General features: G+C 40.2%; 1 protein-coding gene across 4 annotated transcripts in view; it reads right to left on the reverse strand.

The window, feature by feature from the left end:
• Positions 1–14,233, reverse strand: part of march8 (membrane-associated ring finger (C3HC4) 8) — an 81,847-nt gene that overhangs the window by 34,274 nt on the left and 33,340 nt on the right. The window lies entirely within an intron of this gene.

Here is a 14,233-nt window from a genome sequence, read left to right on the forward strand (position 1 = left end):
GTCTGGGTCTTTAAAATACATTGTAGTTTCAGGACAACAAAATGGAAAAGTTGGAAGTCATCGAAACTCCACTGTGCTCTCCTGCCCGGTGTCATCTCCTCTTCCTCGGCTGCTTCTGTCCAACAGCTTTAATCTCTGCCCCCGACATGTGACTTCCCTAATCCCCCCTCCCTCCAAACAGCTGCAGATTTGACACAAAGCTCTGCGATTTGGTTCATCAGTAGATGATGCGACATGCTAAGCCGTGCAGTGAGAGCCGCACAGTATTTTTACACGTCTGGCTGCTCTGCCACAGAGGTCGCTGGTTTTGTCTGGAGCTTCTGTTTGTAGCTGGAGCTCCAGCTTCCCTATGCATTCTCAAGCGAGCGCAGTTCAATGCCAGAGCAGGAACAGACTGCTCTCCTACTGGGGGCAATTAGGTTTTTGTGGGTTTCTCATGTTTTCTGCTGGACTTCGGGCAATAATCTGCAAACCCCCACTCACTTGAAACAAAGGGCAGCAGCAAAGCAGAAAGTGGGTCAACCTTTCACACTGAAAAGGTGGCAGATGCTTCTCTGGACTGTACAAAACAACATGCATTTAAAATGTACATGAAGAAGAATGAAGGCAAAAAGAGGAGTGGGAAAAATGATGCCCCTACACTGCCACAAAGGAACAGATACACTATCTTTCCTCACCTCGCCGCTCTTAATTAGCTCCTTTCTGTCATAGACCGACATGGAATAAGAATAATAAGGCATCTCAGAAGCATTATATCCACAGAGACTGAAGGCCTCATCATAACAACCAGTTACAATAAGGCTTCGCCTCATTCCTACATCTCATCTTTTAATATGACAGGGTGTGAGGGGGAAACAAAAACAACAGTGGGATCAGGATCACTGATACAGCAAAAGGCACTGCATTTCGAAAAAAGACATACCTGAATCTTCATTTTCCAACAGGAATTCATTGCTGGATCTTCTAGTCACCTCACCCTCTCTCTCACACACACACACAGTGTCACACACACTCTCACACCGACGTATGCAGATCAGGGGGGTTTACATGCCCCTTCTGTAAATCCTTGCGGTGAATCCAGATCGAAAAGGAATGAATTCCAGAGAAAGCCAAGCCTTTACAAATACGGAAGTAAAGCTGCGGCGTCAGTAGTCACTGAGCAGAAACAAAGGCGGAGGCAAAGATAGGAAGAGGCGCAGCAGACGGACGCAGAACAAGCTGCTGCCCTACATTTTTTTCTTTTCAAACGCATAAATACTGATCTGCTGCTGCCTGTCCAGGCTTGTCCCCCCTTCAGCTGCAGAGACACACACAAACAGGCACGCACGCAAGCACACTCCGTGTTGGTTTGGTACTGTAATCTCATTGGCCGAGCCGCCACTTCCTCCAGCTGATCTTGATGGGAACTGGGGGGAGGGGCATACTGCTGTTGAATCATTCAAGAGAGGGAGGAGGTGGTTTTAAATAGACTGTCTGCTGAGCCCTGTGCTGGACCTTAAAGAGCCTCTTGATAACCCCGATTAAGCTCGTCGCGTACCACCACACATATTAACACAGCCTGCCGCCCCATCAACCCCTCCCCGCTGATTTAAGACAACGGAATCAGCCACCTGAAGATGTGAAAAACTGCTTAGGATCCCCACCAATCACAGATGCCGTTACTCCCACCTCCACCAATCTACAGCCTGCAAGGTGGAGAGGGGCTGACAGAGGTGGCAATTCATTACACACATCTTCCTCACAGCTGTGCCCAAGGACGTATCTAAGACTGTCTGATGCTGACACAGCAGGCCATTAAAGCCAAAGTCCACCAATAAACACACCAAGTCATCTTTTTTATATCGTCGTGAGTCACCAGATTGTTTCACAAGGTGAAGCCAATAAAGAACATGTCTACAAGAAAGAAAGAGAAAGATTTCCCCTGAACAAACAAACAAAAAAACGGGTACATTTTAGGTGATTAAACAAAGAGCTGAACACATTAAATCACCTAATTATTTCCTGTTTGGTTACATTCTGTACACACGCATACATATACAAATGCCAGGAAACCTTATGTGACCCCAGAAACTCTACTTTGAAAACCTGTGGCTTAAGATTTATAGTTTAGCATGACATTTCTGTAACCAACGACACATGAAAAAGCCTTAAACAGGTGTTGCACATACATAACTGTGCCCTAGTTTGTATTCATACGTTGCCGTTTTGTTTTTTCCTACTTACATTTTTGACCCAAATCAAATCATTTCCAATTGGTGATCAATATTAATAAATAGTAGATCTGATAGAATATTCAATCATTTTGAACTCTGATCCAGAACCACACGGCATTCTGGGATGTAGGCAAATTTAACTCTAAATTTTTCATGGCCAGCTAAGCTAGGTTGGTGGCACCAACCAACTCATTTACTCTTTGATTACCTAGCAACAACCTGTCGAGCTTGCTCAGTAGCAGTTTAAGTTTCACCACCATCCTGCTTAAAAATGAAATGCCAAAGACATCTTGGATCCTTTCAATTGGGTAATGAGATGAGCAACACTTTACTTTCATCAAGCTCTCTCAACAACTTTTGTCACCAAACACACACTTCCAGCAAATATGCTGGTGTGACAGAAATGTGTTTTTGCGTGGATTCAGAGAACTATAAAGTGGATGTGAGACAGTGCTAAGTGATTTACGAAACTTACTGGAAGTTCTGCAGATTATTATGAAATGTCTTCACTAGAAGGAAGTTTGAATCTCGAATCTTCAAATAAAGATTAATTTCTCTGATGTTGTGGAGTCTGTCCAGGACTTAATTTAAAGGGTGTCTATTATGTCAAATGTACTTTTTTGAGCTCTGTATCATGTTACAATGTTATTACCTCATCAAAAACATACCTGGAGTTTGCTTTGAATCTGTCACGCATGTTTGAGAAATCCCAGAATCTTCTGTTGCAACCATCCCGCGGTGTCCAAGAACGTGCTTTCACAAAGTGTGCCTATTTCCACAAAGCTCCTCCAGACTAGTGGCAGCAGCAATTAGCAAACAAGTGGTGAAACTGCAAATCTGCTGAGTTCATCAGCATTTTTATAACAACTGAAGGTAACATGCTTACTTGACAAGAAACCATGTCACCTACCTGGCCATAAAATGGCACTATGTGCTAGGAAATACATAATACTTCCACTTTACTACTTTTACAAGGCCCTGCATATAACAGTTTTAGCAAACTAGATTCTTTCCTTTTTTTTTTCTTGCTTGTGGCTTTATTTATAGTACATGATTGGACATGAGCAGAGAAAGAAGGTGGGAAGGAATACAGCAAAGATCTCAAGGTCAGGAATAGAGGTCAGGACTGAAGCATGGAGGACTATAGTCTTTCTATTTGTGGAGCTGACTTTACCGCCACACCAGGAGACGCCCCAAACTAACTTTATTTTTCATTTAACCAATATTCCACTCAACAAACAAGCCCAGTTGTCAATAGACGTGTCTGTGCTTGCATTTTCTCAAAGCTAAACATCCACAGAACCCGATATCTGATCAGACATTTTCTCCTGCTTAATACTGAATAAACTACAGGCTGCAGTTGGTGGATGAATGCTGTGAAATTAAATTCAGGCAATAACTCGGATGAATTATGAGGCAACACCAAGCAAACGAGAGGGCTGATGATATCTCGTAGCCAAAAGGCTGCTGTAGCCAACTTCATTTAAAAACACCAGTTTCTGAAGATGAGGGGTATGCTTCAAATTTACAGCAGAAATGTCAACACCAGTGTCTGCAGCCTGAAAACAGTCAACAGGCTTTTTCAGACAAAAGTAAAGCGCAAAAGAGAATATTGCCAGCTGGTGACTCAGCTTGCTAACGACTATTTCACTTGGAAAAAAAAAAAGTTCTCTCAGAGCAGCAGAACAGTCAGAAAGGCCTTTTCACATGAAGATAATGGGAAAGTGGGACTATAGAGAAAAGCCTTTGTTGTAGCATCAAAGTCAGTAAACACAACACACTGGATCTATATTCACATGTGGCGTGATATGCACTTCACAGAAAGGCTGGAGGAGCTCCTTGTTGGTTCCCTGTCCTTGAATAGCTCTTGTAGATTAAGCACAAGTTTAAGATTTCCACATCGACATGGTCATTCGATGTTTGACATTCTGAGGAACAAAAGAGCAACTACCAGGAGTTACAGAGCTGTATGCAAGTATCTACAACCCTTCATCTTCTCACATGCTGTCATGTTACAACCACACGCTTCTGTTGGTATGACACTCTTTCTGTCAGGGCACTGGACAGAAGCATGCAACTGAGAACTGTTGTAAAAATTACGCAAGTCCCTCAGTTTATACCTTGGAAAGCTGTGGTTAAATTTATGCATCTACTAGCTTGGCACATCTAATGACTGAAAAGTTTGACGATTTTTTATTTACATAACAGCATAAGCCCCGTCAGGTTCACTGTAGTGCTTTTGTGAACATCCGTTTTTAAAGGCTTGCCTTACTCTGAACTTTGACAGGCCTTTCCAGCACATGAACACGCTTTAATTCAAGCCGAGCTCATACATACCAACTACTGCTGATTTTAGTCAAAGTCTTTTTGGCTTGAATGAAAATCTCTGGTTGTGAGTTCGAATGTTGTTCGTGGTGATAGATGCACCAACTACCAATCACGACCTAAAACAAATATCAAGCTACCCTATTTTCTGGGAAAATGGTGAAGTCCAGCCAGGACTGCTTCCTCCCTTCTTTCTTTAGAGCTGGATGGAGGGTTAAAGACAGAATTTTAGGATAAAATGAGGAGGGGCAGAGGAGCATCTGACAGACTGATTTCTATAAAGAGAGGAACGAGTCTGGTATCCTGCTGGGCATGAAATTGAGCTGTAATAGCCTTTTGAGTTCATATTCAAATATAGTCATGCATAATAATAACTACAGCTCCGTAGTTTGTATTCCTGCTGCATCAGTCAAATCTACCTCCAATTAAGCGAACGTGACAAAAGAAAGACGAGAGAAAATAAGAAGCGAATAAAGAAAAAAAAAAAATCACCAAAGAATAATTTGTTGCATGAATGGTGTCCAGTGATATGATTTTAGCTCTGCTTTTCTTCTATTCTAAGCCTCTGCTATTCACAGGACATAATCCAGAGTCTAAAATGAAGAGGCAAAAACATTAAGTAGGCCATCACTGTAACAGCATGGCCTCAGCACAAAAGCATCGATTCATCATCCTGAAATAACAGCTTGCTGGCTGCATAGTAGCTTTATTGATTTCCAGCTACAACCCACTGCTCACTGTTCGCCCGTTTCCTCCCTCTTTTCAATTCTGGCGCCCGATGCAGAACATCTATCTCGGACTGTGAAAGCCGATGGGGACAGCTGAAGGGGGCCCCTGCTGAGAACGCACATGTGACCATCAGCAGGGTGGTCAGACAGAGGTGGAGGGGAACAAACTTTGTCCCCTTTTTGGGCTATTTCTGTTCGGGCTGCGAGGTCAGGGTCAGGCAGGACCAACAAAACTCGAAAGTGCTCTCGAGTTTTGTTCTGAATTTACAAAGTAAGCTTGTGACTTACAGACTAGTTTCCTCTGACACACAGGCAAACAGAAACCGAAAGTGTGCTGCGACTTGAAGTATTTATATATTGCTGGTTCAACATATTGTATCTAAATCAGATTATGTAAGAGGGGGTTTTATGATGAGGTGGATTCCACTTATCAGCTCAGTAGAAAGAATCTTTCTACAGAACAACTATGAGTCATGAAAGCAGCAAATGTGGAACAATGGAAAAGTGAAGATATTCTTGAAAAAACACATAAGCCAAAACCAAACATTTTGACCATCAAAGTGTTACATTTGTAAGAAACAAACACTAACCATTACTCTGATAATTCTTCTCATCTTATCGTGAAAAGTAGAAGTAGCTTTAAAAGTTGATGGGAAAACACTAAATGCACAGAAAGGCTGGGGAAAAAAAATATTTTAGAGGCACCTAACACTAGAGCTACAATGAAATATTAATGCAGTGTTCATGCATTAAGAGGGGACCAGTCAAAGCCCAGGCATAAACCCAACAAAGCATCTGTGGAAATAGATGCCAACTACGTCCAGTTTGACTGAACAGGATTCATTTTGAAAATAGAAATTGACAAAAATGTCAGTTTCTGGGTATATAAAGCTGGTAGAGACTTGGTGGCTCGACATCAGCATTAACTCAAGTTAATAAAATAACAGTGAATAAAAAAAAAAAATCATCAATAAAATGAGTAAAATAAAACTTTCCTACAACAGTAATTTTTGTATTAATTCTTAGATATTTATTAGCTGCTTTTGCTATTTTTACATTAATCCTTATTTTTAACCATCTGATGTCAGTCTGCCAAAAATAAAAATGCACAATTTGTTTCTAACGTAATGTTCACACGTCACTGGTGACGTCTGTCACCGGCTTCCTGACAACAGATTTTTATGACCAAGCACACAAAGGTCTAGCTCACTAATCAACAGCCTACTGTGTCGGACAGAGCAGCACACATTGTTCTTTATAGGAATATGATAACAAACAAGGTTGGGGTGTTGTAGCAGCTGCTCTACATTGGAGACCAAGTGTGAAAAACGATGCAGCCATTAAAAACAAGCAAAACATAAAAATATGAACATGTGTGTATTTTCTACAATCATTAGATCTGACTGCAAGCTGTAATGGTGCGACAGAGCTCCTTATGATCACAATTGTTACACTAGTTTCATATTCAGCCACCCTGTAAATATATATATATAGTCTAACTAATGGTCTACCAGTAATTATTTCTGGTAATTTAACAATTTTGGATCCTAAATCTACCTAGTGCCTCTCTGCAGCGCATGACTCACAGTTTACTTGGCTGCTGTGAGTGGACAAAATACATCAGCACTAACACACACCTCTCGCTCTACTGAATCAATACGACTCCCCAGTTTGATTTGTGCATTCATTCGTAACCACATGTCGGAAGAAAATCTGTTGAAATTTCAAACCAAAGGGATTCGGAAATGCAATTTTTTTGTTGTTTGTTTTTCCCTGCAGATATATGCAGCTGAGTTTTGTTTGCCAGCATCTGTGTTTTATAAAGACTTAAAAAAATATATTTTTTTTAAAAAGAGACTAAAAGCTCCTGCGGCATTTATCACTCTATCAGTATTCAGCATCAAACACCTAAGGCAAGTGATACATTTAAGATAAGTTATCAGTACATAATCATCATATAGCAGAAATTTAATTTCAATTCCTTCTCACATTACAACGCAGGGCGGCAGACTTCATTAATTCTGCACAATATGCAAGCAGATGAGTGCGTCCGAGGTGAGTCATTAGTGGCTATTGGGATGCAGACGGCAGCACAGAGCATCTACGGCAGAGCTTATCATGCTTCACAGTCTCGACCCGGCTGACCTGGTGTCTCCAGGATCAAACAATTACTCTGAACAGGTTAGGAAGGGAAAAAGTGAGGGAGCAACCCTGCAAAGATTAAACAAAGTGGCCACTAATGAACAATTTCTCACCACAGCATTCATACACCTTGAACTAATGTAACATTTTATGCTAAAAGTGCAAACCGACTTGTAAATTCATTTGATTTAATGTGATGTGCCAACATAGCTGACGTTGAAGGACGCGATTTTCACATTTTTGTTTTACAAATAAAAATCTAAAAGGTGTTGCATGCATTACAGAGTACGTTTCTACCACTTCAGACCAAGTGACTGAAACTCTCACTCACTGCTTTTTGCAGAATAGTGCAGACTCATGCAGACTGGATGGAGAGCTTTTGAAAAGAAAATGAAGTTTTACAGCAGATTCTCAATTGGATTTGGGTTTAAACGTTGACTGGGCCCCGTCAATCACATGAAAGTGCTTTGACCTTTCATTAGAGCTTTGGTCATGTGTAACATCAACGAAACTTTTCTCTAGATTATGCCTTTCTTTACATTTTGACTTTAATGGAAGCAGTATTGGAACAATGTAACACAGATGCAGGGAAAAAGAAACTTATGGCCCAGTATGTGCTTTACCCAAGTCTGTACATGTGATTGAACCAGTTAGTCCTCTGAAGCGCTGTGAGAAGACATTTGTTGTGCATTTAATAATCACATTATTTTGATTTATCTGTAGATATTCAGTCTACAAATAGCCGACAGAGGTTTTAAAAAGTTGTTTCTCCCAACCAGAAATGTCCTATCTACAAAAAACATTTGACAAAATGTTTTTTGCTAAATTTCTGAGTTGTTAGACAAGGCCTAAATTATAAACACCTACTAAGTGACTTTTGGTGGCAGCTCAATGCAATGAATAATATTTGGATGTATTACAGAAAAAGTGAAAAAGATTCATGCCACATTATTCAGGTTTTCCCTGAGGACCAGGATTGAGAAACGCTGTTTTATCATATAAAATCACATTTCAAACGCATTGAAGTTTATGGTCATAATGTGACCAAAGTGTTAAAAAATTCCATGCATAATGAAAACTTTTGCAAATATTACTGTTCGTGTTCTTTTTTTCTTTTTTACTGAACAGGCTGCAGGCAAAGGCCCATTTTGTCTTTCCTACAGACAGGAGCCTAAAGAGGGACAACCGGTTACACGATAATTTATTTTTCAAATTTCAGACTTCAAGAGTGTTACAAAGGACAACTCGGGTTTTTATTGCCTGTTTCAACCCTTTAAGGAGTGAAGAGCAGCTCTATCCAAGGCCATTAAATCCATCAGCTGCTCTGAGCTCTGCAAGACTGACCTCGATATATAGAGAGAAACCAGAAACAACTACACCCCCTCCCCGCCCTCCTGCATCCACCTCATTCCCTTCCAGGCCGCGGTCCACTCACTATGACATCAGCAGTCCTCACCTGCTGCTAAAACAGATGGCGCCTCATCACTGACCCCAGCCAGGTTTAGAAGACCTGCTCTGTACATACTAATACTAATTTGGGAGTTTATAATATGCAAATCCCCTGAAGCCATTAGCTTCCTCTTTCACCAGAGCAGCAGCTCTTCTACTACGTCTGTTTTCAGATCTAAACAGGATGTAGGAGTCGTAAGCAGCTTCCCTGCTGCAGACCACCTCTCCACAGGGGGGCTCTTGGCACAAGAACCTGGGGTTGCAAGTCTTCCTCCCCCCTTCATGTAAAACTTGAATTTCTGCCTTCTCCTGTGGCCAACGGATGGAATTATGGAGTACTTTTGATCCAGCTTGACAGAAATCTGTGCACATTTCCTCATTCAATAGCTAATGATGCGAAGAGAAAGAATATATAATCCCTTTAACTCTTACCACACCATCCTTAGACACTGAGAATCTGTCTACAGAAGGGTTTAACAAAAAACATCTCACAAATTTTGGTTTCACTCCATCTCGTCAGGTGAATTAAGACGGTTTAAAGTTCCTCTTCCTCTTCCATTCTGTACAACGAAGAATGTCACTTGTGAAATGAATCGCTCCGCCTATACTGCTCCAAAACGTTTTGCCTTACAGATAAATACAGAAATTTGAACTTATAGGTTGTTTAACTTGGATACTTCTTACAGGAAGTATCCAAGTTAAACAAATATCAATTCATTGTAAAACCATCATTACGGTGAAATGATATTTCATCTATGTCTCGGCATTGAAAATAACTTATTTTAAAAAAAGGGGGAAAAAGATTTTCTACGATATCCAATTTGCACCCATCATAAATCACATTGGCTTGCACATTAATGTCAAGTTGACCTGTCCTGCAGAGACAGAAAGACAAAAAGCTGCTTCCAACTGCCCCCTGCTGACACGGCCATGAACAAACCCCAACCTCAAAAGAAACACTGCGCAATTACTGCACAGGTCGATTCAGAGCCGATACGCTCAAAGTTCTTGTTCAAAGGTACAAATTCAGTTTAAGAGTAGGCTTTCAGAAAAAAATCTATCTGATTGAATTTACTTTCAAAAGAAAGAGAGAAACAAATGTTTGTGTTTTGGGTCCATGACTGTTTTCTCACTTGTTTTTGTTTTAGGGAATCAGAATTTAAACTTCATTTAAGCTAACAATTTATCATTTTACACACAAATACAAGCAAAATAAATAAAGAGAATTTAAATTATATGGCGAGGCGTCAATACAGATAGACATATACAGAATAGATAGCGCCCTACTCTGGATAATTTATGTCTCAGGGACAACAAAGATACAAAACAGTATTAACATTCTGGTGAGAAATCGCTTCAGCATTGTTTTTTTGGTTCTCTTCAGCTTTTTCTACCCTGAGTAGACATATCGTCCCCTCAGAGGCTGTAGTTAAGTCTGTTTGCCTGAGAGGAACGTGGCTCGAGCAAACTGACAAGGACAAAGCCTCAATTTTGATTTACATAAAAAGCTCAGATTCTAACTTAAAATTCACACTACATTTGATGGCAGGGTGAATGATCAACAACAGAGCTGTGAATAACATACCTGTAATGATGTTAAAGGTACTTAAAAAAAAAAAATCTCCTCATGTTTCTGGACACGTTTCTTGTTCAGACATTGGGTCAACTGGGTTTCAGAAAAATGCTATAACCTTCAATCAACCCATCGCTGACGACAAGCATAGTTTTATCCTTTATTTATAAAGAGATCAGATTCTGCTTCAGTCAACATACATCTTGCTTTGCTGTGGATGTTTACAGGAGAAAACGTTTCCTGAGGATGATGTCGGCTTTCTTCCCCTGTGCTTTCATGCCGATTGTTCAACTTATTATAAAACTTATTATTTGGACACACCTTGTAATTGAATCCAATTACAAGGTGTGTCCAAACTTCTGGTCTGTACTGTATTTGCATCTTCAATTGATTGTGTGTTGGGAGCAAAAATTACTCCCAAGAATTAATCAAATGCTTTGTTCCAAATGACTCAATAATATTAGAGAAGCCACTTAAGTTATAAATCTGATATGAACGTACTACAGACTTACTAGTGGCCAATGACTCTACAGCTTTCGACAGCAGTCTCTGTGCATTCACTCCCTGTGAACTGACTTCATCTGTCAAAAATCACCAATCCCCCTTCTAATATTTGTGAAGTTTCAGGAGTTGTTGCTCATTACTTTATAGCAGCTGTGATGGGGTGCAGCTGGGCGATCCGAATCTCTATGGATCTCATCTTTATGACACCACAAGGCCCAGCAATGATGAAATAAAAGATTGTGTCAAGAATCTGAGTGCTGTGGTTGTGCTTCGTTTACATGGCAAGCAGTTGGTTAACTTTCACTCTTCCTCCTCGCTCAGTGGGTTGATTCAACCAAAACAGCAACTGTACCACACACCAAACAGGCGTACTTCCATACCGCTGCAGCTCACATTAAGACGACTGCAACCCAAATGAACCTGCAGAGTTGATCAAACTGCGATTATCAAGCCGAAATGATCAATCTCACCTCGGGTTAGGAGGAGGAGGCTGACAGAAAGATGGAAGTGATGTGTGCAGAACAGGAAGCTGAATTTTTCAGTCAATTTTCTGAAAAGAAATGAGCTTGGAATCCCAGCAGGTTTATACAATTTCCACTGCTATCTAAAGCATAATTTCTAAATTTCCCAGCCTATTCTAAATATCTTGCACATTTTCATCACCCTTGTATTTACTCAAACTTACATCCAATCACTGTTCCACTCTCACATCCAGCGGTTAATATTTAGTTAGCCATCAGTCTGCATTAGGCAAATATTAGGAAAGTGGAATCATTTCCACATGGAACATGACCGAGGTCAAGTCTCTAAAAGGAAGCAGATGGACAAACTTTTTGGGTGAATTCTTGGTGGGTGTCTTTTGCTTAAAGATGGCCTCTAATCTGAAGTCTAGGGGTTCGAGTCAAAATGTGCTTTGGCAGCAAAGTGAAGCCAACACTTTGTCTACGATCAACTGGGGATTTATTTTACTGGCTACAGCATGAGCAAACAACATCTGTGGGGGTCCTGGAGTATCTGCTACTGGTTTGAAGTAGATTTGTGGCATCTATGGGTCTCCGACCACATTGACAAAAATGCTAAAACTCTGTTTTTGCCCACTGCTGTTTCACTACATAGGTGACATAAGTTTAACAAACACTCCCTCAACAACTTAGAGGCTCAGAAGCTGTCTGCTCCTCTATCTCAGCCTTGAGCCAAAACCATAATACGGTAGGAGAGCTGGATAACATGGTAAACAGGAATGACTTTTACAGATAAGCCAACCAAGGACAGCACTGCTTAAAGCTCAAACACAGGAAAAAAAAAAAAAAAAAAAAAACCTCCACTATCTCTGCCATTTTGTGCTAAGTCGCTCTGCAGTGATATTCTATCTGGTACGCTCTGATAAACAAGCTTGTTTTGGACATTCAAGAGTTGTAATAACTTATCTGGGAATAACATGAGATTTACAAAATATTAGTAGGAGCATTATCTTTCGACAGGATCCAAGTGAGAAGGGCTCGTCTGTCCAGTGGCGCTACCCGGCCTGCGAGGAAGGACAGCGGCAGAATCTGGAGGATTGTGGGTGATATATAGGAGCATCAGAAAGATCGGTATACAGATACGCAATATAAGATGTGTCACCATGTCTTTGCCTTAGACAGCACAGCGATGTCTACTTTAAATCCTCTGGCTTTCCTTCTCTTGAACGTTGTGAAAAATAGTGGAAAGCTTGTTTATCTGCAGAGTCCCGTTAATAAATGAGGTAACTTCAAACTATTTAAAAGAAAATAGAGGAACAGAGGTCAAGAAAAATTACACTATCAGGAGAAGGACATAAAAAGAATAATGGCAATAAAGCTTTTTTTGTCTAAAATGCTTATACATGCTAAACAAAGGTTAAAATGAATGAACTTATCTTTTTTGCTAGTGGGAAAATAAAGTTTTCTGATTAAATTGAAAAAGGAGTTTTTGTACATCTCAGGTTTTCAGGGATTTGGTTTGATGTTTGAGGAGCATAGAAACTAAATCGCACCTTTCCATTTTTTAGTTTTGGTCCTGGGAACACAGAGGAATTGTCTCTTGACAGTGTCCACTAAAGACACAATTACTACAAATAAAAAGGAACACACCCGGTTTGAAAATCCTATTACAATTTTTCAGCAATGATAGTGGCCAGATTTAGACTTTACTGGATGCTAAAATTTAGATCCAACTTCATAGTCATGCTTTGTTCCTTGCATGCTGAGTAATTTCAAACCAAGTCCTAAGAAAAAGCATGTGAGTAATGAATAAAAGTGGAGCCTCTAGAAAAATCACAAATAAACTGTTAGTTCATTCAGATTTATAATTTCCAAATGACCCAAATTAGTTCCAATCAACAAAACAAGACCTGAACCAGTTCAGTACAGTGCATGACGATACCATCCAGCTTCCCAGTATTAACTCGTACTATCGGAGAACAATAAATCAACACAAAAACAAGTCCCCATTGAAAACCTGACACTTTCTTCATAAACTAACCCTGTTCTTTGTCTGTGGTAAAGGACTATTTTGTCAAACATGAGAAAATGCTTTGAAATGATTTCAAAATCATTTGTAAAGTAAAATCATAAAGAACATTTTTAAGTGTGCACTTACCATGCAGTTGTCCAACAACTTTATTATTCATCAGAATAAAGTCCCTAGGAAAGATTAGTGTGACTGCAGCTACAGGCCCCTGAGGTGAAAATCACTTGGAAGTGAGCTACTCTGTTCCAATAAATACCTTCCACCTATTTTCTAAGTTGGAACTGAAAGTGAGGTCTTAACACAGCAAAAATAGTAACAAAGACATGTAGTATATAAGTGAAGAAAGTAGGTGGTTGTTTTTTAATAGCATTTGTTATCCACAATGAAAGGATAAAGTCTATTTCTTCATAACTTGCAGAGGAAGTCATGTGATGCTTAGATAAAAACATTGTTTTTGGCAGAAGCTCAGTAAAATCCAAAGAATCTGGTTCCTTTACAGACCCTCTCTGCTGGTTTCAGCCCATCTTGTCTCGCCAAGCTGAGATTTTCTTGCAGTCCCATTGTAATTTATTAACAAGGTCGACAAAGGCCACGGCATTGAAGATTTGTTTATGCTGCACGCATGCAAGGGGCAGGGTGATAGCTGTGACACCTGAAGCAAAGGATAACGCGGCAGCCCTGGCCGCCATCTCTGGCCTGTTTGGAAAGGGTTGTGGATTCCAACAAACACATCAATCAAAATGACAGAGACCAGGCAGCAGGTTCGCACAGTTCCTGATCTTACAAATAGGATTCACCTGAAAAGACGG

The sequence above is a fragment of the Gambusia affinis genome, linkage group LG13, assembly GCF_019740435.1.
Source record: "Gambusia affinis linkage group LG13, SWU_Gaff_1.0, whole genome shotgun sequence".
Lineage (NCBI taxonomy): Eukaryota > Metazoa > Chordata > Actinopteri > Cyprinodontiformes > Poeciliidae > Gambusia > Gambusia affinis.